This window comes from Oryx dammah, unplaced genomic scaffold (assembly GCF_014754425.2).
Source record: "Oryx dammah isolate SB20612 unplaced genomic scaffold, SCBI_Odam_1.1 HiC_scaffold_1, whole genome shotgun sequence".
NCBI classification, from domain to species: Eukaryota; Metazoa; Chordata; class Mammalia; order Artiodactyla; family Bovidae; genus Oryx; species Oryx dammah.
The window spans coordinates 40,321,106-40,346,879 of NW_024070185.1; the positions used below are offsets into that span (position 1 = coordinate 40,321,106).

The 25,774-nt window shown below is 37.9% G+C and overlaps 1 protein-coding gene across 2 annotated transcripts in view; it reads left to right on the plus strand.

Moving 5' to 3' along the window:
- The first annotated feature begins 11,001 nt into the window (after positions 1-11,001).
- The window catches only part of RFX3 (regulatory factor X3), a 337,494-nt gene continuing 322,721 nt past the window's right edge, over positions 11,002-25,774 (plus strand). For both annotated transcript variants that reach the window (XM_040244701.1, XM_040244629.1), the window contains exon 1: positions 11,002-11,237. The gene's annotated coding sequence lies outside the window, so the exon portion shown is untranslated. The remainder of the gene's footprint in view (positions 11,238-25,774) is intronic.

Sequence of the window (25,774 nt, forward strand, 5' to 3'; positions counted from 1 at the left end):
GCTTTGTATTCCATTGTTGGGTCATTGCATCAGTACTTACTTGAAAGAAAATGACATGGTTATTTTATGTGATTTTACTTCTTATCTTTTTGATTTGATTTGAACAAGAATTTAATCTTAAAAAAATACTCACTTTCAAAAAGTGCATTTAAACCTATGAAAAATTCCTTGTCATAGACTTTTATATATCTTTTAAAATTATTCACATTGACATTTCTTATCTTTCATCAGTTTTCAAGATAAATTAGTATTCTTTTTTAAGGGTTATTTCTTCTGGGTGAAGAATGATATCACATTTAACAAGAACTCTGTAATTAATGTGTCACACATTTGAAGCTACAATTAGGGTATCCCTGCAATGTAAATCCAATTGTCTTTATTATCTCTTTTATAATGTGTAATTTTATAATGAGGTAAAGATTGTAGTGCCAAATTAGGGTACTGAGTTCAAGTGCTCATAAGTCATCATCTCAGAAAATAATTTTTCAATTTCTGATTATATTAGTTTTTTTCAGATCTTTGTGAAACTAGTCTCCATGGGTTCACTGTAATTTTGTTATCTTAGTGTATTTTTATGTTTTTTCTGGTTAATTAACATCCTCACCCCTATAGGAAGAAGAACAAAGTCAAATTTTGTTAAATTCTGTTTTCCTACTATATTTTAGGACCTTTTATTCATTGAGCACTATGTTCAGGACTTTATTTCTGTAAGTTTCTGAAAATGTTAGGGATCTGAAAAAAAAGTTGAAGTATGAAAAGAAAGCTGCAAATCAAAATGAACAAATACTTAATTAGGTGTCTAAAAACCTAACAATATGCTATCTATAAACTCAATTCTTATTTATATTTATTTTATGTAATATATGGTATATTTTAAGATGTGGGACTGAAGAACTTCAAAACCAAGCTATAATCAGTACTTTCCCATTAAGCCAGATGTATGAAAGTCTTAAAAATGACCTTAATCTCTTTTTATGAAGAAAGTAGTCAGTAAAATTTCAAACAGTATTTGGAGGCAAGTGTTTTAAATGTTTCATGCTACAATATGCATTTTTTATATAAGAAAAACAAAAATTTTACAAAATATTCCACACACATAAATTCCCTCTTTTCAAACAAAAAGGCATCAAGAGACAAATCATGTAATTTGATGCAGTGATCTTTCTTTCATATTAGTGGCTGAGGTAAGTTGGTAAAAAATGAGTGAAAAACAGTCCAGTCATATCTTTTAACAGTTGACATAAGTATTCAAAATCAATTTAAAGGTAGGCTTTATAATGCATTGTGATGTTGGGGGTGAGGAGGGTGAGACGTATGATATATACCAGTGGGAAGATACTTTTAGTGCACTTGACATAGGAATAACGGCCCTACAGAAACTTGGGAGTTTTGTCCCCCATATTCTACATTACATTCAGAGAAGGCAATGGCACCCCACTCCAGTACTCTTGCCTGGAAAATCCCGTGGACAGAGGAGCCTGGTAGGCTGCGGTCCATGGGGTTGCTAAGAGTCAGACACGACTGAGCGACTTCACTTTCACTTTTCACTTTCATGCATTGGAGAAGGAAATGATAACCCACTCCAGTGTTATTACCTGGAGAATCCCAGGGACTGGGGAGCCTGGTGGGCTGCCGTCTATGGGGTCGCATAGAGTCGGACCCGACTGAAGCGACTTAGCAGCAGCAGCAGCTACATTACATTAAAGGGTAAAGGGTGGGGGCGGGGCGGGGGGGTAAGTAACAGGAGAGAGTCAACTTAAGAATGTCTTTAGCAGTTAAAGACTTTGAATCAATAAAATCATTTCTGATAAATGGTTTTTGATAATAATTGAGCAAAAATACTTTTCCACATATACTACAGACATTCGTTGCTGATTAAGTTATAAGAATTAATCTCTAATTCAGTTCAAGTTCTGTGTCTTGTAAAAATCTACTTGGGGTTCACAATATTCTTAATACATGCTAGTAAAATACCTGTCAACTTTATAGTATTTACTACACCAAAATTATTTCCTAATTTCAGAAAAGTATTACATATACATATGTTTTTAGCATTTTGAATCAATTCACCTGGTGTGCCATTTCTAAAAATCCATGAAAATTAGAATTTAGAATTGAGATCATTCTAGTATTTTAATCTGTTTACAAATATTTCCTTCTGCCTCCAAAGGCCCTGAGTCTTTACTGTTACCTAGAGAGTTTACATCATTTTCTCTACTTGGTCATAAAGTTAGTACCAAAATCTCTGAAGTACTTGTATGTTACCTCAGAAGAAGGTTATATGATCTCCACCATGTTTAAGCTATTGTGATTCCAATAGGGAATCCAAAAAAATCCTCTTTAATCACTTAGACTTGACTTTAAGCCTTCAAAAGCAGTGTTTTTGGTTTCTAGTTGTATGAAAGATTATAAAGTGGCATAACTCATTTCTTTGAGCAGCAAAGCAACATCATCTACTATTTAGCTACACTTAGTTTTGAAAATCTGTCAAGGATAATTTTACTAGCTGTTATTTAGGTACTGTTGAATAAAAATATTAAGGGAAAAGTGGTTAATTAGGTATGTAATACAGCAATAAATATTTCTGTGTTTTCTGGGAGCAAGTATTATTGACATTCTGCATATATGATATAATATGCATTGTATTACAATTTTGACAATTGTAAAATGCTTTACTGCCTAAAACAAGACCTAGAACAGCACTTTCTATTAGAACATCTGCAATAGGAATGGTCTGTATTTGTACTGTCACATTTGGTAGCCACTAGCCATATGTGGCTAATGAGCACTTAAAATATAGCTACTGTGACAACAGAACTGATTTTAAGTTTCATTTCATTTTCATTTACAATTAGAGTTTACTTTTTAGCTAGTGGCTACAAGTTGGAAAGCATTAAACATTTCCATCACACAAGATAGTTCCCTGAAACTCCTTTCCAGTAATTTCTCCTTTTCCCAGCATCATAGGTAAACACTAAATATCTAATTTATCCTGTTTTGGGACTTTACCTAAATGGTTTCATGCAGAATATACCCTTTGTACCTGGCTTCTTTTGCTAAACATGTTTTTGAGATGCACCCATGTGTATCGTTAGTCAGTTCCTTTTAATTGCCCAGTAGTATTCCATTGCTGGATGACCGAAAAAACAAGAGAGTTTCAGAAAAAACTTCTATTTCTGCTTTATTGACTATGCCAAAGCCTTTCACTGTGTGGATCACAAGAAACTGTGGAAAATTCTGAAAGAGATGGAAATACCAGACCACCTGACCTGCCTCTTGAGAAACCTATATGTAGGTCAGGAAGCAACAGTTAGAACTGGACATGAAACAACAGACTGGTTCCAAATAGGAAAAGGAGTACGTCAAGGCTGTATATTGTCACCCTGCTTATATGCAGACTACATCATGAGAAACGCAGGGCTGGAAGAAGCACAGGCTGGAATCAAGATTGCCGGGAGAAATATCAATAACTTCAGATATGCAGATGACACCACCCTTATGGCAGAAAGTGAAGAGGAACTAAAAAGCCTCTTGGTGAAAGTGAAAGAGAAGAATGAAAAAGTTGGCTTAAAAGCTCAACATTCAGAAAACTAAGATCATGGCATCCGGTCCCATTACTTCATGGGAAATAGATGGGGAAACAGTGGAAACAGTGTCAGACTTTATTTTTGGGGGGCTCCAAAATCACTGCAGATGGTGACTGCAGCCATGAAATTAAAAGACACCTACTCCTTGGAAGGAAAATTATGACTAACCTAGATAGCATATTGAAAAGCAGAGACATTACTTTGCCAACAAAGGTGTGTCTAGTCAAGACTATGGTTTTTCCAGTGGTCATGTATGGATGTGAGACTTGAATGGTGAAGAAAGCTGAGGGCCGAAGAATTGATGCTTTTGAACTGTGGTGTTGGAGAAGACTCTTGAGAGCCCCTTGGACTGCAAGGAGATCCAACCAGTCCATCCTAAAGGAGATCAGTCCTGGGTGTTCATTGGAAGGAATGATGCTGAAGCTGAAACTCCAATACGTTGGCCACCTCATGCGAAGAGTTGACTCATTGGAAAAGACTCTGATGCTGGGAGGGACTGGGGGGAGGAGGAGAAGGGGATGACAGAGTATGAGATGGCTGAATGGCATCACCGGCTTGATGGACATGAGTCTGAGTAAACTCTGGGAGTTGGTGATGGACAGGGAGGCCTGGTACGCTGCGATTCATGGGGACACAACTGAGTGACTGAACTGAACTCCATTGCATAAATGTATCACAATTTGTTTTCCCATCTTCCTACTGATAGCTATTTAGGTTGTTTCCAATTTTTGTTTTTAATGCTGCAAATACTATATAAGATTCTGCATTAATTAAAGGGAAAAGCTACATGTGTATATCAAAACATACTTTGATCTTGAAAAAGAAAATCAACTTATGAAATTCTATTATGTTCTGTTGCTCAGGTAATTTTTTTAACAAATGAATGGGGTGTGTGTGTTTGTGTGTGTGTGTGTGTGTGCTTCAGTCTTATCTGACTCTTTGCAACCCTACAAACTGTAACCAGCCAGGATACTCCGTCCATGGGATTTTCCAAGCAATTATACTGGAGTGGGTTGCCATGCTCTCCTACAGGGGATCTTCCTAACCCAGGGACTGAACCCATGTCTTTACATCTATTGTACTGGCAGGCAGGTTCTCTACTTGGCTGAAAATTTAATTCCAGATTATATATAAGAACAAACATATCTCAGGACGGCTGAGTTAACAGTTGGTTTCTACTACCTAAAAATACAGTTAGAATGACAAATCTATCAGAAAAAAATAATGCAGTATTTTCAAAATCAAAATATACTTTGGTTGGGAATGGGTAGACTTAGGAGTGCTCCAGAGAAAAATGACAAATTATATAGTTTTGAATTACTCTATTTACTCTAGTTTTGGCCTCTATCACCTGATATCATTATTGATTATTATTGTATATCCACAGAACTTGAGATCTAGTGAAAGGGAAGTTGAGTCCGACTCTTTGGGACCGCATGCACTATAGCCTAACAGGCTCCTCTGTCCATGGGATTTTCCAGGCAAGAATACTGGAGTGGGTTGCCATTTCCTTCTCCAGGGGATCTTCCTGACCCAGGGACTGAACCCAGGTCTCTCGCACTGTAGGCAGACACTTTAGGTCCTGAGCCACCAGGGAAGTCCATATGCATATCATAAATACTCAATAAAAAACTGGTTAAAATGAAACCATTCATTTCCCTTAGTTGCCTAAGAGAACTAAGACTATAAGTGTCTCTCAATTGAAGAAAATCAGATATTACAATAAAGTGAAAACATTTTAAACAGGTATAATTTCTGCTTTATAAAAGGATTCACTGGCAAGCTGTCACAGACCAATCCATTAACTTTTAAAACTCTCATATACACTATTTTTGGGAGTAAATCTATCATATTATCAGTATTTTGTCCTTTGTATGTAGTTTTTCCTTTTATAAGCATTAATGTTGAAGTAACTTATTAATTCTTGACTATACAGTAGATATCAATAGTAGGAAATAACCTAATAGATAATATTGAAGAGGAAATTTACCCTAGAGAATGTACTAAATTAATTTATAAAGTATATTAGTTCAGTTCAGTCACAAGGTCGTGTCCAACTCTTTGAGACCCCATGAACTGCAGCACGCCAGACCTCCCTGTCCATCACCAAATCCTGGAGGTTACACAAAATCAAGTCCATCAAGTCGGTGATACTATCCAGCGATCTCAACCTCTGTCATCTCCTTCTCTTCCTGCCTCCAATCCCTCCCAGCACCAGAGTCTTTTCCAATGAGTCAGCTCTTCGCATGAGGTGGCCAAAGTATTGGAGTATCAGCTTCAGCATCATTCCTTCCAATGAACTGATCCAGGACTGATCTCCTTTAGGATGGACTGGTTGGAACTCCTTGCAGTCCAAGGGACTCTCAAGAGTCTTCTCCAACACCACAGTTCAAAGGCATCAATTCTTCAGCACTCATCTTTCTTCACCATCCAAGTCTCACATCCATACATGACCACTGGAAAAACCACAGCCTTGACTAGACACACCTTTGTTGGCAAAGTGCTCTCTGCTTTTGAATATGCTGTCTAGGTTGGTCATAACTTTCCTTCCAAGGAGTAAGCGTCCTTTAATTTCATGGCTGCAATCTCCATCTGCAGTGATTTTGGAGCCCAGAAAAATAAAGTCTGACACTGTTTCCCCATCAATTTCCCATGAAGTGATGGGACCAGATACCATGATCTTTGTTTTCTGAATGTTGAGCTTTAAGCCAACTTTTTCACTCTCCTCTTTCACCTTCATCAAGAGGCTTTTTAGTTCCTCTTCACTTTCTGCCATAAGGGTGGTGTCATCTGCATATCTGAGGTTATTGATATTTCTCCTGGCAATCTTGATTCCAGCTTGTGCTTCTTCCAGCCCAGCATTTCTCATGATATACTCTGCATCTAAGTTAAATAAGCAGGGTGACAATATACAGCCTTGACATACTCCTTTTCCTATTTGGAACCAGTCTGTTGTTCCATGTCCAGTTCTAACTATTGCTTCCTGACCTGCATATAGGTTTCTCAAGAGGCAGGTCAGGTGGTCTGGTATTCCCATCTCTTTCAGAATTTTCCACAGTTTATTGTGATCCACACAGTGAAAGGCTTTGGCATAGTCAATAAAGCAGAAGTAGATGTTTTTCTGGAACTCTCCTGCTTTTTTGATGATCCAGCAGATGTTGGCAATTTGATGATCTGGTTCTTCTGCCTTTTCTAAAACCAGCTTGAACATCCAGAAGTTCCCAGTTCATGTATTGCTGAAGCCTGGCTTGGAGAATTTTGAGTATTACTTTGCTAGCGTGTGAGATGAATGCAATTGTGCAGTAGTCTGAACATTCTTTGGCATTGCTTTTCTTTGGGATTGGAATGAAAACTGACCTTTTCCAGTCCTGTGGCCACTGCTGAGTTTTCCAAATTTGCTGGCATATTGATTGCAGCACTTTCACAGCATCATCTTTCAGGATTTGAAATAGCTTAGCTGGAATTCCATCATCTCCACGAGCTTTGTTCGTAGTGATGCTTTTTAATAATCCACATATAATCAGGGCTTCCTATTTTTCAAGTGGTTCAGATACAAATGTGTTAATCAATGTCTCTGCCATTCACTCCAAGCTGACAGCAAAAACAATCCAAGATCAAAGGACACAGCATTTTAAATTCACAGATATTGAATTTGCACATTTTATAGACAGGAGCCATATCTAGCCCATTTTTGATACTCAACAAATAACTACTGTATTGGCAGTTTATTGAATTTGTCAAAGAATGTAAAGTATTTTTTGTTTAGGTACTTTTTCAATCCAGTGTGTATAACACTGTAACAGGTGATAAATGTTAGAGACATGGCTGGGTATTTTCTGTTTTCTAACAAATTATTTTTTAAATATATGTGTAACATATGTAAAGATGTAGCTATATAAGCTTATAAATGACCGTAATGGAGAAATGAATATAGGCAAAGGGATTCCTGACCTATCATAACTATAACATAACAAAACATGCAATTACAATCCAGCATGTTTCCAAATCTATATCTTGAATTGGTTGTCTGGTGGTAACACTGAAAAATTCATGTTACAGACTGGTTCCAAATAGGAAAAGGAGTACGTCAAGGCTGTATATTGTCACCTTGCTTATTTAACTTGATGCAGAGTATATCATGAGAAATGCTGGGCTGGAAGAAGCACAAGCTGGAATCAAGATTTCCGGGAGAACTATCAATAACCTCAGATATGCAGATGACACCACCCTTATGGCAGAAAGTGAAGAGGAACTAAAAAGCCTCTTGATGAGAGTGAAAGAGGACAGTGAAAAAGTTTAAAGCTTAAACTTTAAGACTTAAAGCTCAATATTCAGAAAATGAAGATCATGGCATCTGGTCCCATCACTTCATGGGAAATTGATGGGGAAACAGTGGAAACAGTGTCAGACTTTATTTTTTGGAGCTCCAAAATCACTACAGATGGTGATCACAGCCATGAAATTAAAAGACACTTACCGCTTGGAAGGAAAGTTATGACCAACCTAGACAGCATATTGAAAAGCAGACAGATTACTTGGCCGACTAAGGTCTATCTAGTCAAGGCTATGGTTTTTCCAGTGGTCATGTATGGATGCGAGAGTTGGACTGTGAAGAAAGCTGAGGGCCGAAGAATTGATGCTTTTGAACTGTGATGTTCGAGAAGACTCTTGAGAGTCCCTTGGACTGCAAGGAGATCCAACCAGTCCATTCTAAAGGAGATCAGTCCTGGGTGTTCTTTGGAAGGAATGATGTTGAAGCTGAAACTCCAGCCCTTTGGCCACCTCATGCAAAGAGTTGACTCATTTTAAAAGACTCCGATGCTGGGAGGGATTGGGGGCAGGAGGAGAAGTGGACGACAGAGGATGAGATTACTGGATGGCATCACCTACTCGATGGATGTGAGTTTGAGTGAACTCCGGGAGTTGGTGATGCAAAGGGAGGCCTGGTGGGCTGCGATTCATGGGGTCGCAGAGTTGGACACAACTGAGCCACTGAACTGAACTGAATCTTTTATGATTAGAACGAATACTATCAATTATTCTAAAACAGGGAGAAATATTCTATATCCTAACTTTAAAAGAACTCACTTAAAATATTTATGTATAACTCAGGAAAAGGCCAAATGAGGATGTAGGTTAAAAAAAAAAAAAACTCTATGCATCTTAAACTGATGTTACAAAGTCGTCACACAAAGGTCACATACTTTTCCTAAAGCAGAGTTCCTCAAAGTACTCTTGAGATAGTTTTGCACAAGCTTCATTATGTGGTTTTCTTGTCTGCAGATTATAATCAGTAAATTAAAAGGGGAGGGAGGATAATGAAATTATGTTAACAGCAGTAAGAAGCAACAGCTGACAGTGAGGGAAGGGATGGGCAAACTATAATAGAACTAAAAAAGCTATTCAGAGCTGTGTAGTGTGAGCAAACAGCAACACTCACCATTATAGGAATAGAGAGACTTTAGCTGTAAATGTAATGAGATGAATATTCATAATGACTACCAGTTTTCATATAGCTGGAATGCATACTTTATTTCCTACGTGTACGTCGAAACTATTATTCTAAATATGAAGAATTTAACTAGGGTTGGTTACCATGTCATTTGTCTCAGATTGGAAGGTCCCACTACCACAGTGGGTCATGAACCTTTCCGTTTTAGCCCTGTGTTCAATCCTGTTTACTATTAGATTGTAACATATTTTAAGAAACTCTGTAACACATTATGAGATTACCAAAGGCAACATTACTTTCTTGAATCTATTGTTCAGCTGATTCATAAAATACTCTTATCTAATACTCCATGGTGCAAAACTGTAAAATAAACCACTGACTGTACCTTCTCCAAAATGAGTATTATGTACCTGATAGTGGTGTTGCCAGGATTAAATGAGATAATGCATGTAAAACACTAAGCATAACGTCTGGGGCAAAATAAAACTTCGGAAACGGTAGCTATTATTTTAGTAGGCCCCAAACCCTTATCTGCAGGTGCAAAAATTAAGCCTCAAGAGAAATGACTTTCTAATGCTCGAATATCCAAGTTATTGTCCTGGATAAGCAGCTTAGCTGCCTGTGTTGGTTTGGTGTATTGGCAGGGCCTGAGGGCATATTTCTGCAGGATTCCTGTCTGCTGGGAATTGGGGGAATATGTTTGAACGCTGTGGCGTTAGAGGCTAATTCGATACCAATGGGGGTTCGAGACAGTTGTGTGCTAACAATATCCATCACTAAGGGAAGCCATTCGTCTATCTCTAAAACACCCGGAAGGAGGAAGACCCTCAGGACAGCAGGTTGTTAGGGAACCGGCGACCGGGACGAGGCAAGTAGTAAGACAAGGGGATGAGTTCAAATCCTGGTTTGGTCAGCTTCAAAAAGGGACGAGCACTTAAGAGGGCTGAAGATAACGGGGCTCTAGGAACAGAGTAGGTTACCCCACCTCCCAACGCCCTTCCCGGAGGGGGGCCGCCATGCGTTTTCGCGTTCCGGGAGAGATCGCTCTCTCGTTCCTTAGTAGAGCTTACTCCCCGCCCTGTAGGTAGGGAGGGAGTCAAAACCTCGCCTCTTCGCTCCTGAGGGCCGGAAGAGCTTGGACCTTCCCGGTGCGCGCCACGCCGCGGCTGGAAGGCGGGAGGCCGGCGCGCAGCCCACGCGCGCCCCGCGTTCGCCCGCTCTAAAATGGCGGCGGAGGCAGCTCGCTCACAGCCCGCCGCCCGCGCTCCTCCGAGTCGTGGCCTCGGGAGGCGGGAGCGGGCCGGAATGCGGAAAGCACGAGCGCGAGGGCGGCGTGGACCCTCCAATGAAGCGCGATCCCCACCGCCCCGGCATGCTAGAAGTCAGCAGGCGACAGCTACCGGGAATACAGCCTGCGCCTCAGAGGCGGGAGGGGCGGCTAACGAAAAAGTGAGGGGGGGAAAAAAGAGCTAGCGAGCGGCGGCACATCCGGGAGCCTACGCCCGCCCCGCCCCGGAAATGAGGTTTACATGGGGGGCGGGGTCTCTCTTCAAAGTGGATTCTTCCCCAGCTGTAGCTGGTTGTGTCACAAGGTGTCTGGAATCGTCCTCAACAGCCCCTCTCCTGGGTTAGCCGTTACCGTCTCCCGCTCTGAGGCTTCTTGGCACAATGCAGGCTGCTGCGAGGGGTAGCTCTTGTTTCACAGAAAGTATCCCTCGCGCCACGGCCCTAAATTCGTCCTCCAGCCTCGCCAGGGCGTGTAGTAGTGTACCTCCTAGGGGAATCTAGGGGTGTTCTCAGCCCCTGCCAAACCTGGTGCATCTCTTTGGAATCCTTTCTCGGAAAGCTGCCGTCGCTCCCCCCGGTAACTCGGTTCGGGGGTTGTCCGTCACGGAACTGAGCCCGCCCCTTCCGGCTGCTAGCCGGCCCGCCTCCTCCTCTCTTCCCTCCCCCACCCCTCCCCGTGCGAGTGTCTCCCTCTCCCTCTTGCTCCCTCTCTCTTCTCCCTCTCTCTCTCTTTTGTGAGTTATAGCAACCGTTGCCTTGTGAATCAAGCGCCATAGTCACCGTAGTCCTGGCGACTGTTACCCATCAACAACAACTACTCCTCTCCTCCTCCTCCTCCTCCTCCTCTTCCTCCTCCCCACCACCACCATCTCCATCACCCACCAACAACACCACAATAATCCACAGCCAAGGTGAATATTCTTCGGTCTCTACATGTGTGTGGGAGCGTGTGGATGCGTGTGAACGCTTGTGTCCGTGCGTGTGTGTGTCCGTGTGTGTGCGAGCCGAGTGTGGCTGTGCGGGGGTCTCACTTCTGACACCGGGGCTGCAGCTGCGGCGCCGCTGCCGAGGGGCTCGGTCCCCCGGGCTTGTTTACAATGGACCGTGCGCGCCGCGGCTGGGTCGGGGGTGTGGGCGCCGCGCCGCCCGCCCGCCGGCCCTGGCCCTCCGCGGCCGCGCTTCAGGGATGGAGCGGGAGCTCGGGGGGCTGCGAGCGGAGCGGGAGAGGGAGCCACAGTTCTGCGCTGCGGACGGTGGAGCTCTCCCCTAGGTCTGGGGCTGAGGAGGAGGGCCAGGTGAAGAGAGAAGGGGTTTTTTTTCCCTTTCTTTCTTTAATTTTCTTGTTTTTCAAAGCTGCTTGGTTCCTGCTTCTTTCAAAACCGAAATAGACAACAGTGTGCAAGGGGGGACCCAAGAGGTGGTGTTTTGTTGTTGTTGTTCACTTGTGGGGCCTTGTTACTGGTTTTGTTGTTTTTATCCTTATACAACGGTGAACTTTTCTCACCGCTTATTCCCTTCATTTTTGCCCCTCTTTGCCTTGTGCTAAATGAGCTGCTCTTTTACCATCCTCATCAGCTGCATGGTTTTCTTTTTTCTTTTAAAACTGTGTTTTCTTTGTGCTGCAAACAGTCTTAATATCCTTTCAGCACTCTTCCCTCCCCCCTTTCTTTTACCCCCACACCCCTTGCACACACACTGGAACCAGGGGCTTCTTGGCTGGGTTCTTTGCTGCACTGGGAAGAAGATTTTTTTTTTTTTTTTTTTTAAAGTCTCTCTCCTCTCTCTTTCTCTTTTGGTGTGTTTGTGTGTGAGTGTGAGATTTAAACCGGATGCAGGGCATCTGTGATACTTGGTTAGTAGTTATTGACAGTGCTTTATCCTTCGTGTGGAGATGGGAGGGGTACTAGTGAGGTTCCATTTCACTTTATGAACCTCCTTCCCCACAGTGGAGTGTTAACAATTTTCATTGTGGTTATGAGACTTTGTGTGTTACAAACAGGGAAAGGACAGAAGGAAGCTTTGTGAGAATTGTTTACAGTGTTATTTGTGACAGTTACGGTACTTCTGAAGAGTTTTTTTTTTTCTTCATCTTCTCTGTTCGTTTTCCTTTGAGAGTTGAAATTGAAGTCAAGTTGTTCATAAAGAATGTATGAAGCTACTCAACTTGAAACGTGTGTATATTTCACTTTCTTTGTGGTTGTTAAGATCTAGGCATGTGTGTACTTAACAGTCTTTTTAATATTAGTTTTTGGTTTTCTTTAGACAGTGACTTAAGCCTGCTGAAGAGAGAGAACTTTTTCCTTTTTAGGTCTTTCCTTCAAAATTCTGTTTTTCTCAGTATATTTGAATATTTGTCAGTCCTCAAGTTATAGGCTCTTAGATACAGGTAACCCAGTTTTAGAGATCCTGTAAATTTGTTCAGTTTTCAGCGCAATGTTTAATTAATAGATCATGAGAAAAGAGTTTGATAGTGTGTGCTAAAGCAAATATAATGTACTATTTTATTTGCACATATTGGAGTTTCCAAATTGAAAATTTTAAATACTTAAACTTAGTCTTTTTTTTCTAACAGCAAACCATATATTGATTTGCCCTAAAGAACAGACCATGGATAATGTGACAGTATTAATTATTCTTGAAATTGTCAATGAGCAGGTTGGGTAATTGTAATGCAATTTAAGGCTAATACTTTGTAAAATAAGAGTTAGAGTTTAAAAACTTTTCTTTTTTAAAATTAATTTCTTTGTGGTTGGTATTTTAAATGAAGATGATGTTAGTTCTGAACGAAGACTTTCTCAGAGCACTCAAATTTCTTTATATTTGTTGCCCCCTCCCCAACCTAGGTTTCATGCAAATCTCTAATACTACTAACCTGTATTTTTTTTCTGTTCAGGTGAGTGTCAAATGCCTGAACACTTTTGGATGGTGAAGTTCCTCAGTCCTTATAAACTTTGAAGTTAATAGGAGTTTTACTGTCTTGAGACAGTTTCAGACTTTATGCCATTTAATACATTTTCAGTCGAGTAGATTATATGCTATAATTTTATAGCTTAATGTTTTTATTGGCAGTGTCCAAGAACTTTTTTGAGGCATTTCACACATTACAACTATCTCAGTTTTTCTCTAAGTTAGATTTTCATTCACAAGGTGTTTTGAGATCAGAAGTTAATTTGAATTCTATTACTTATCTGTTATTAAAAGCACATATGTGATATAAAAGTTACTGCTAGAGATGCCGTGGACTCAGGTGTGTCAACATTATTCATATGGATCAAGTAAATAATAGCTAGAAATACTAACAAAGGATAAATTTTTAAATTTAACATACCGATAAATACTTGGTAACACTTAAATTTTTTTTTTCCTGTGATGTTTTTCCTAGGAGAGAGTATATTATGTGTTGGTATTCTCTTGTGTTTGTATAAGACTGAAAAAAAAAACTGAAGTCGCCAAACTTTAAAACTAAAATTACTAAATAGGAGTTACTTGTAACTTATTTTGAATAGCTGAATATTTGTGATTCATTGTATGTCATAATGTCTGTCTCAGCCTTTTTATGTTATTGTGCCTATTGCATTAAATGGTATAGGTATATTTCTGTACTACATTTAAATGTATAGCAGTAAACTAAAATGCACTTCTCAAATGCATCATTCCACAATGTTTTCATTATATGGGATGATTATGCTAATTAAAAAAATAGTATATTATTCCTCCAGTATTCAAATACTCTTGTACTCAAAAGGTTTATAGTTAATAAGTTTAGGGTATGCAAAAAACTTACAGTTTATGAATTTAATATATTTAATCCTAAGCAATATTTTTTATAGAAGCATTTAATGGTAAAAAGGTATTGCTATTAAAATTTAGGAATTAAAACATGAATTTTGAATCAAAGATTTAATCTTTTATTTAAACGATACATGTTACAATTTGATAACATGTTTCATTGTTCTTCAGAAGGTTGATGTTGTATATACTCTCTAAACTGTCAACTGAAGAAATCAGTGGGTGGAGTTTGATTTTACATCTCAGAGTTTTTAGTAAGTATGTGTATATATGTGTGTATATTTAAAAGAGAAGATAGAGTATCAGATATGTAGGAAGAGTTTTAAAAAAACTTTTCTGAACTATGTAGTAAGAATGTTACTTTGTTTTTTTTTTTTTGTATCTCTAGTGAGTATGTTACAAGAAATGAGAATACCAAACAAAGAAACTTTTCAAATTACAAAGTCTTCAAAGACATAAACCTTTACATTATGAAAAATCTGCTGGTTTTTTTTTTTTTTGGCTTGCTTGCTTTGTTTTTATGCTTAGCATTAGGCTAAAAATCCTCTATATCTAGTTACTTTTAAAAATAAACAACTTACTTTCCCTGATGGAAATATTTGTCTTTAACTCTATGGTATAGAGTCCCAGTAGCTGTTGGATAACAGATTTTAAATTCCTCTCTGTTCACAGGTGCATAGTGTTCCCATATTTTGGAAATCTAAGATTAAATGGATTTAACTAAATCTAGCTTTGTTAGGGACAGATGGCTGTTTTAAACAGGTGTCACTTTCGTTTCTAGTGCATTGTGTTGGGACTTCCAGTGGTTCACAAACGAGCTGTCTAAAGCAGGTGGCATCCTTTGCTTTTGTTCTTAGTAAAATATACTTTTGGAGTTATTTTCCTAGGAAGAGTTGTTTTTCTTTTTAAAGTAAAGGTTTTGAACTATTCAAATTAAGATTCCTAATTTAATTAACATAACTTTTTTTTGAATATCATTCTGTTTTTGAGCTGTGTAAGCTGCAGGTCCTTTCAGAAAACACTTCAAATTCTTTAAACAGTGATAAATTCCATTTGAATCCAGAAAAAGTACTCAGGAGCACTTTACACAGTCAGTTTATCTGAAGCAAAAAGCCAGGGCAGATTTGAATAAAGTGAAATTAGGGAACATGAAATTAGGTAACGAGTTAACTTTTGCTGTCCCATACTTGAATGTTTTTTGGGCAGCATTATTTTAATTTAAATATTAAGTGTTGAGAACTGGTGGTGTTTTGTTGGTTACTTTAAATATCATCAAGTGAAAACATTTTCCTGACCTACTTTGATTGTTACTATAAAGATTTTAGTGTTCTTTTTAAGTGAAAATTGTTTTTAAGCATTAATGTTTAAAAATATGTACTGAAATGAATATCAATCTATTGATTTTTATGGTTCATTTTTACTAGAATTCTATCCTTTTTTGGTGGAAATTTTATACATCTTACAACAGATGCACCAGAGGGTGCTATGCTGTTTGCAACAAGAGATTATTATCACAAAGAATGTGATCTGATTAGAACTTTTATTTAAAGAAAAAATTTAATTACATATGCATTCAAGCATATAATAGCCTTATTTCTTTGGAGTTTAAATTTAATATACTGTCTTAATTGGCAGTTTTATATCAAAGCCTGTCTCTCTGAACTAATATATATTAGCATAGTATAAAACAATATCAAGATTGATATCTTTGGTATCATCTGAATGTCAGCATTTGTCCTATACGCACATACATTTATCTTATGAAGGTATTTTAATTTGTATCTAAAAAAATTAGCTAACTTGAGAATCATACTATTTTGTCAGTGTGGCTTTGTACTCTGTAAATTGGTTATTGTTACACCTATCAATATATTGTATATCCTTATAACATTTATATATGGCATAATTAGTGGTATGCTTTTTATGTTATCTAAAAAAGAGCCATTTCAAAAGTATAAATTGTAATAATAGTTATCAGGCTAATTAACTCAACAGCAATAAGAATAGAAATTGTCTGGAGAATTTGGTCCCTGCTTCATGCTGTTAGAATAGTCTGGTTTGAATATTTAACTTGGCTTTATTATCTGAAAAGTTTCAGATTCTCTGCTTTACTCTATGCCTTATACTTCTAAACTGGAAGTGACCATATATTACTTTATGTTTCTGAGTATTTGTTTAGCAAGGTTTTTTAGGAGAACACTTGAATTCAGTCTTTGGGGTTCTTGCATCATTGACTTTACTTTTTCCGTAGTACATGTACATGTAAGGTAAATACTGAAGCGGTAGTAGTCAGTGTTTTCCTCAAAAGCTTAGAAAGGCACAGTTATATCAAGTCAGATTTTCTCCAGATGATGGATTTATGTGTACTGTAGTTCCATATTTAAGTACAATCAGCAAAATAATTTTTTTTTTAAAGTGCCTTTATAAGACATAGTATTTCATGTGTTGGAATGCCGCAGAGACTCCAAAACATCAATAGAGAATAACAATATTTTAAAGTATTAGTCTTGTTAAAATAGGCTAGGCATTTCTCCTTAAAAATATGGTCCTACTAATTCATTAACAGAATTGGTTAATGAATAAATTATTAAATTGGCATAACCAATTTCGCTAAGAATTTAAAGTATTATGATGTTTCAAAACCTTTATATTTGATGTTTTATATTTCATATCAAACTATAAGACATATTTCATGAAAAATCAGTTAAAAAGTTGGAATGTATTTAGAGAATCAAATAAGTGTATGTTTTGTTTTTTAAATAGATTGAGGGTAAATATATTGGTTAAAAACACAAGCCTTTGGATGCAGATTTCAGATAATCTTATCATCTCTGGAACCTTGGACAGGTTATTTCCCTTCATTTGGCCTCAGTTTTCTCATCTCAAAAGTGGATCAGTCTTAGCTTGCCTTACACAGTTTTGTGAAGAGTAAAGGAGCTAATTCATGTAATGTGATTTGCTCAGTACTGGACACAGAATATATTCCCAGGGGCTCAGTGGTAAAGAATCTGTCTGCCAGTGCAGGAGACATAGGAGATGTGGCTTCGATCCCTGGGTCAAGTCTTGCCTGAGAAATCCCATGGACAGAGAATCCTGTTGGCTACAGTCCATAGGGTTGCAAAGAGCTGGACACGATTTGGCAACAGAGCATGCAGGCACCCGTGCACACACATGTTCAATACATGTTGGCTCTTATGGAATACTGAGAAAATACCCAGTCTAAAATTTCTGCTATCTAAGAATTCTTTGAATATGCTATTGGGTCCTAAGTTTTGAAAGATTTTGCTCACTGACCTATGTATTAAATAATTATTCCCTTTCCCTCCTTTTAAAAATAAATCAAAGAGACCGAAGCTATCAACCGTCGGCTTGGATCACCATTTAATCACCAGTCTTGTTATTACACTGAATTAATAGGATGCTGGGGCTTCCCAGCTGGTGCAGCGGTAATGCATCATCCTGCCAGTGCAGGAGATGCTGAAGACCCAGGTTCGATCCCTGGGTCGGGAATACCCCTTGAAAGAGGAAATGGCAACCCACCTCGGTGTTCTTGCCTGTAAAATCCCATGGAGCCTGGAGGGCTAAAGTCCATGGGCTTGCAAAGAGTCAGACCCGAGTGAGTGATTGAGCACACACAATAGGCTGCTAGCCCAAAGTTATGTTTTAGTTTTCTACAGCCTTATTATAATGGATTCTTTTTGTGTTGGATACCTTTTCTGGTCTAGGGATCTCAGACTGAGAATTAATGGTGTAACACTTCATAAACTCTTACCCTTCCCATTGTCCAATTTATATTTTCCCTTTCACATCTATTGTACGTGAATTCATTTGAAAACATTTTGAGCCCTACTTATATAAAATGCAGTCATTAATATATAATGACGACAATAGTTGTATTAAGATGCGTTCATCAAGGGGTTATTCCCAATTATAATGCACTGCTTAGAATTGTTATTGTAACAACAGTAGAAAAGTGTGTGAGGTCACCATTTATATACCTGTAGCAATAAGTAATTTTAGAAGAGTTTGCCAACCCAAATCTTGAGGTATAAAGTAACCTCAAGAATGTTATTTGGTAAAACATATAATATGAAATTATAGAGGAAAAATAACACCTTTGGTTTCCTTTGTTAGGGCGTTAAAGATGTTGAAAGAATCATTTTAGTTGACTGCTATATCTAAAGTTACTGTTCAGTAAGCTTGCTATGTTTCTGTTTTTCTAAGCACTTTGACTAAGAATGAAATGTTTTTCTCATTTTAGAGTGATCTAAATAGCCCCAATCTTTCTCAAAGTGGAAATATGATTTATCCATTGCAGTTGAAAATTTGCCTGATACTGTGTGTCATCATTTTTGCTGAAGAATTGTATACTGTATAGGCTTTTTGCCCGTCACCCTCATCTTAGCTACTCCCATCCTTCCACTCCTGTTCAGTGTTCAATTAATTATATGAATCCTTTACATTATTTTTATAGATAATTAGTCTGCCTTATAAAGTAGGCAGACTCTCAGTTCAGCCATCTCTGCTTCCTTTCGCCAATGAATCTAACATACATTTTCAAGGGAACTTTTGGAAAAAGGCTAGGAAATGTGATTTAGAGGGTAAGATTATATATATCATTCTTACTAGTTTCATTTATTATCTTTGTAAACTTTGTCCTCTTGAACAAATTCATATCCTTGTTCTACTAATGATATAGCCTGGGCATAATCATGCTCCACAAGTTTCTCTTCCTAGTCCCAGCTATGTACTGGCCTCTGGCTAAGCACTTTTGGTTGACTCTCGGGTCTAGTCCCAAAATACCTTGTTTGCATAGTCACATGTGCCTGCCCATTGCTGACTAACTCCTGCATTCTTTTTTCTCTGCTTTCATTAGAAGCTGTAATTTGTTGTTGTTTAGTCATTAAATCTTGTCTGACTCTTTTGTGACCTCATGGACTGTAGCCTGCCAGGCTCCTGTGTCCATGGAATTTCCCAGGCAAGAATACTGGAGTGGGTTGCTATTTCCTTCTCCAAGAGATCTTTCTGACCCAGAGATGGAACCTGTATCTCCTGCATTGTAGGTGAATTCTTTACTGCTGAGCCACCAGGGAAGTCGGCCAGAAGCTGTAATACCCAGTCAGTATTGCTTGCCTTGACTTCACAGTACCTGGTTGAGATTAAGAGAGGTCTTCCTGTTTAGGCAAAAATGGTCAAGGGATAATAGGAGCTAAGAGTGAGGCAGCTTATCTGAAAATGAAAGTACATTGGTTGGAGAGAGGAGACAAATACACTGACAGGTGATATGCAGGGAGAGGATAGGGGAACTAGGCTGAGAAATAAAGGTCTTCAAGCACCAGCCAAAGAAGAGGAAAGAGGAGGAAAAAAAGCTTCTGTGCTGATATGCAGTCTGCCACTAAGTGAAAAACCTTAGGCTAGTCATCACTAAACCCCCCTAGGTCTCAGTTTCTCCATTTGTAAACTGAAATGGTAGTGCTGTGTGATCTCTAAAGCCCTTTCCAGTGCTAATCGTCTATGATTCCATGGTGAGATTGGCATGGGGAAAAGGGAAACATGCCAATAACGTGGAGCCTGGAATCAGTGTTGCCTTTACTGATGGCATTTTGCTTGCCTGTTGTTTCTTCTGATAAGAACAACAAAGAAAACCCAGAGCCTGGGTCTAGCATAATGGCCATGTCTATGGCACAGTCTCAGAAGCTTCCACTATTTCAGTGGCCCCTGAGGGGAACTGTGGCCAAGTGCCCTTATTTCCTCACCCACATAGGAATAAGCTGAGTCTCGCAGCTTGAGCTCCTGCTGCGCCAACTCCTTTATGTCTGTGTGCCAGACAAGTGTCTGACAGTTGAGGCTTCTGCCTGTTGCTCACCAATGAGATAGTTAAAAGAGGACATAATTTCCCAACTCTGTGGATAGGCAAATTGACAGGGAAAGTTGGGGCATGGAAGATAAGCTCTCTCTGCGAGCTTTGTTCACTCTCATTAGAAGCAGTAAAAATTAATTTAGTTTCTGTTGGTCTCATTTTTCAGTATTTCTTCTCCAGTTACTAAAGTCTTGACTTTTCTTCCCTTCATACTATTCAGCTACTTTTGAGAAGAGCTAAAATCCTGTCCAGGAGTCTGAGTGAGTTCTTGGGCTTCTTAACTGTTTGGGGGCCATGCTGTGGGATGCATTGGCAATCATTGTTGCTTTTTGCTTTCTGAATATTGTTTATACTTGGATATGCATTTTTAAAATTCAGGTTTGTTGGCAGAGAAATTATGTCTTTTGGTCAAGAAGTATGCATTTTCATAACTTATTCTTTATTGGAATATAGTTGACTTAAAATGTTGTGTTTCAAGTGTATAGCAAGATGAATCAGTTACACACACATATATATCCACTCTTTTTTAGATTCTTTTTCCATAGAGGTCATTACAGGGTATTGAGTAGAGTTCCCTGTGCCATACGGTAGGTCCTTATTATCTGTTTTATATATAGTAGTGTGTATATGTCAGCCCCAATCTCCCACTTTAATCCCTTCCTTCCCCTTTCCCTCTTGGTAACCATAAGTTTTGTTTTCTACATCAGTGACTCTGTTTCCGCTTTGTAAATAAACTCAATTATACTATTTTTTAGATACCAAATATGATATTTGTCTTTCTCCATCTGACTTACTTCACTCAGTACTTTATTTGGCAGGTGTGCGTACAAGATTTTAGAGGCTTTTTCATGAGTTCATTAATATGAGTCTTACGTTCTGCTCTATATCACCTTACCTCTTATCAGTTTAATAAGGGGTATATGAAAGATTAACAGATTTTAATCATTACTTTTTATATTTGAATTTATATTTTTTATTGATTAATAGAAATGTATTCAAGTTTCTGAATTACAGATCTGAATGCTTGATGGCTTCAAACATTTCAGTATAAAACTAGCATCCTTAAAAAGGCATCTGGCTCTCTCAGTCTCAATCAGCATAGTTTATGTTAACATGCAATTAGAAACCCTTTGCTTCTCAGTTAAATTTGTTTCTTCGATGCTTTAGTTATGGGGGTGGTGAGGGAGGCTGCTGGAGTGGGGCAGGAAGAAAGAGATACATGTAGAAATTATATCCTGTTTCCATGATTGAATATTAGTGCTTTGCATACTCTATCCAGTTGGTTTTCTGGACTGTAAAGTTTTGGTGGAAATAAAGATTAGAGTGGGGATTGCAGGGCATGTTGGGTGGGGTGGGGAACAGAAGTGACTTAGGTGACCCAGTATTTCTTACAGATCTGTTTCCTTTCCTGTGTTGTAGTGTTAATCAGGGTATGTACACTTTTGGAGGATAGGCATTTTATTATTTCATATTAGTCTGATTCCTTTTCTCCTAAAACTTGACTGTATCTGTATATGTATGTTGTATATACAACACCCTTTGTATATTGGTATGCAGTAATATCTTTCTCTTTAAAAGAGTCTATATTGTGATTTAGTCATGCACAGATTTAGAAAGGTAGGAGTAATTAGTGAGAAAATTTAGTTTCTGTGCTAGATAACAGAAATGATTCCTTAAATTCACCTCTCTACATTTTTCTTTGATAGATTGTTTTGAGGATATATATTTTTTGCAATAAAATCTAGATTTTTCCTCTATTCCTGCTGAGGCTTACATTTTAAAAGAACCAAAGAGTGTAGTCTGTCACATCAGGCTTTCACTGATTGACATCTGATTATATCTGATAACAATCTTGGAGATGAGTTTTAATGAAGTGTCAGCATAAGAGTCATTAAAAAAACACATGAAAGGATACTATATTAGTGATCTTAAAATCACTTTTACATCTTAAATGTACAAGATGCCTATTTTGATGTGCTGTGCTGAAAACCCAACATGAAATATTAATACACAGACACCAGATAAAGTGAGATTATTTGTTTTGATCATGTAACATGATCACATTATATGCTTTTAAAGGACATTTTAAAACATGATATTTTGTTTAACAAGTCATATTTCTAGGGTGTACTTTCATTAAGAAAACTGAATTTTAGCTTATATGTAGTGTTTTGTGTATATGTATATGTTTGTGTATATGTATATGTTTGTATGTAGACCTTTAGAAAATCATTTTAATTGGTACTTCAGAACTTCGGTCAACACTGTTTTTGCCCACTGGTTTTTGTATTTTGTGTATCTTAGAACAATATTAGTGTCATTTCCTTGAAGCAGAGAAAATTAAGGGACTTTCTGGCTTAAGTTCTTTGAATGACCTTTCTGTGAATTGGGGAACAATTTTTAACAGTGCCTCACATTATACAGTGATATTTAAAGGCTACCTTTACTTAACAAAGGCCATGAATGCTGAAATTGAATTGTTAAAGGCAAAAATTGTAATTCTGATTATAGTAGGTTAAGATAATGTGTTGCTGGATCAACATTTGATCTTTTATTTTCAGAAATCTGTCTAGTTTTGAAATTTAAAATCTTTTAAATAATGTTGAATGAGTAGAACTGTATAATAGATGTGGATTTATATTTCAGCAAAGGTTTGAGAGGTAGATGGTTTGGAAGTCAGGTGGGATTTTATCTTTGAAATTGGGAGGTGATGTATTTTAATATTTTTTGATTGGATTAGATTTACTTGAATACTTACTGGTCTTGATAGAAATGCCAGTGACTGTGGAATGGAGATGATCAGAGACGTTTGTGGGAGGAGGTCATTGTAGTGATCCTGACACGTCACTCAACCTTCCTTTGTGCTGTCCTTGATAAACTTTAAAGTGAAGACATCTTTTTTGGATAATATGAACCTATGATATTGTGTTTTTGTTAATTTACATAGCTGTCTGGAATTTCCCAAATCCTACCACAGGCTTATGTGATGCATTGTCCATGAGCTTCAGAAGCTCCAGCATAAGTTTTGGTTTATAAATCTTAGAAAGAATGATAATTGATGACTAGGCATGCCTAGCAACCCATTCCAGTGTTCTTGCCTGGAGAATCCCAGGGACGGAGGAGCCTGGTGGGGTTATACAGAGTCGGACACGACTGAAGTGACTTAGCAGCAGCAGCAGGCATGCCTAGAATAACACCTTAATCTGAAGGAATGGGATAAAATGAGGGTAATTTGGTAATTTCCAATCATATACTTGGAAAAATTAGACTAGGAATAATGACTAGTACAGTATAGAGAAAAAGAAGGGTGATGTTAGGGGCTACATAGGAAATTTCACTTGGCCAGATTAAGCATATTTAGTAACATTATTTCTAATATTTTATTCTAAAATATTCTAGCAGAGACATAAGAACACTTTGATATGTTAGTCTATAAGCTTATAGTTTTATATCTTTGTTCTTTAGCTTTATTTTTGAATGAGAAATTAAGGACTTATATCAATGTGTATTTAGTGCCAGTACTGTTTTGGTTAATTTAGGAATCCTGAAATGACTTGGCTTTCTGTTGGGTTTTAAGGAGTATTTGGAAAGAAAAGCCAAAATTTAGGTATTTGATACAAAATTAGATATTCTTGGCTAGGTGGACATATTTGTTAAGATCTGAAATTTTAGAAGGCAGAAATTATTGAGATGATATTTAGACATCAGGAGGGATTAAAAACAAAGGATCGGAGGAGACATTGAAAATGCAGTTAGATGAAACCTTGAAATAAAGGTTAAAAATAAGGTGAGATGGATAAATCAAAATACGAATAGTGTAATAGTTTGTTAGATGAATAATCACTTCTTGGCCTTACTATGATTTTAACAAATAGAGGAAGCTGAGAAACAAATTATACTTAAGTTTCTTATGGACACCACATTTATTTTTTTGTCTGACATATTTACAGTAAGATCTGGGACCTTTGACTATTATTGTATGGGACTTCACTATTAATGTTGTATATAGAAAAAGAATTAAACTGAGAAGTTACACCAGAGTTTTCTTGTAATTCTTTTATTGTTACAAACTGAGAAGTTACACCAGAGTTTTCTTGTAATTCTTTTATTGTTACAAAGTTAAATGTTTGTATAAAAATTAATATATTCCATTAGAGTATCTGATTAGTGTATATGATATCCAAAGCAGTTTACATTTGGGAAGCCAGTGTACAGTGAAAAACTGTGTACCATAAATGTATATGTTGTTAAAACTTTCTTATTTTGAAACTTTAAAAACTAGTAGTGGAGAATATAGAATAGTATAGTGAACCCTCATGTGTCTGTCACTCAGACCTAACTATTATTACGTTCTGTTATTCTTAAAGCTGTATAATATGAAATAATTTGTTTATTGAAATGAACTTGAATCACACTTTGTTTTACATTGCTCTGAAGAAGTTTAAGTCAAATGTTAAGAACAGATTCAGTGTAACCTTGAAACCACGGAAACCACACTTTCATTAATTTAAGACAAAATATTTAAGAGTGATTGATCTTCGTGTTGTTTCTTCTCAGCAAAGCATTTGTACATCAGGAAGTTTCTTCTAATTTGTTGGTCAAGTCCTTTGTTTATTAACTGCAGCATCTTCTACTTGGAATCTACCTGTCATTACTAAAGGGAACAAGTGCACAGCTGCAGCCCTTGTTTGCTGCTGCTGCTGCTGCTGCTAAGTCGCTTCAGTCGTGTCCAACTCTGTGTGACCCCATAGACAGCAGCCCACCAGGCTCCCCCATCCCTGGGATTCTCCAGGCAAGAACACTGGAGTGGGCTGCCATTTCCTTCTCCAGTGCATGAAAGTGAAAAGTGAAAGTGAAGTCGCTCAGTCGTGTCCGACTCTTCGTGACCCCATGGACTGCAGCCTACCAGGCTCCTCCGTCCATGGGATTTTCCAGCAAGAGTACTGGAGTGGGGTGCCATCGCCTTCTCTGGCCCTTGTTCGTAGGGCACAGGAAAACAACTGTCTTTATATACACCTGCTAGAGGTGAAAGGGATTACTGTTTTGTATATCATTCTTTTAACTTCTTTTTGGGTAGATTTGGATGAACTGTTAAGAGCCATTTTGTAAGGTGATAGGGAAGAGAACCATTTATCTTCTGGAATATTCCCTTCAGAGTTAGCTATTCAGTTACTTGGCTATAATAGAACATAAAGAAAGAGACATCCATTGGTAAGAGTTAATGTACTGAAAACTTAAGATACCATTCAAAGCAATTTAATGTTTTTTTATTGTCTTCAGAGAATGAGGAGAGTTCCTTAGCTTTATTATTTGACTGAAGTCTTGTTGTTTAGTCACTAAGTCATGTCTGACTCTTTGTGACCATATGGACTGTAGCCCACCAGGCCCCTCTCTCCATGGGATTTCCCAGGCAAGAATTCTGGAGTGGGTTGCCATTTCCTTCTCCAGGGGGTCCTCACAACTGAGGGATCGAACTTCCATCTTCTGCTTTTTGCAGGTGAGTTCTTTTCCAGTGAGCCACTAGGAAAGCCTGTGACTGCAGTCAGGCAGTATAAAAGAAGCTTATTTTCCAATGCTGGAGTCTATTCCCCCATGCCAAATCCATTATTCATGTTGAAAATTATGCTGTAATGAGCAGAATAATATGTGTAACAAATAATGATTAATGTCATTTTGTATGTTGATAAGGAAGGAGAACCAACTATCTTTATATTTTAATGTAATTTAGAAACTAAGCAGTTCCTAATGTGAGAAAATCATGTTGCTCTACTTATTCTCTATAGGAGTAACTCCCCAGTA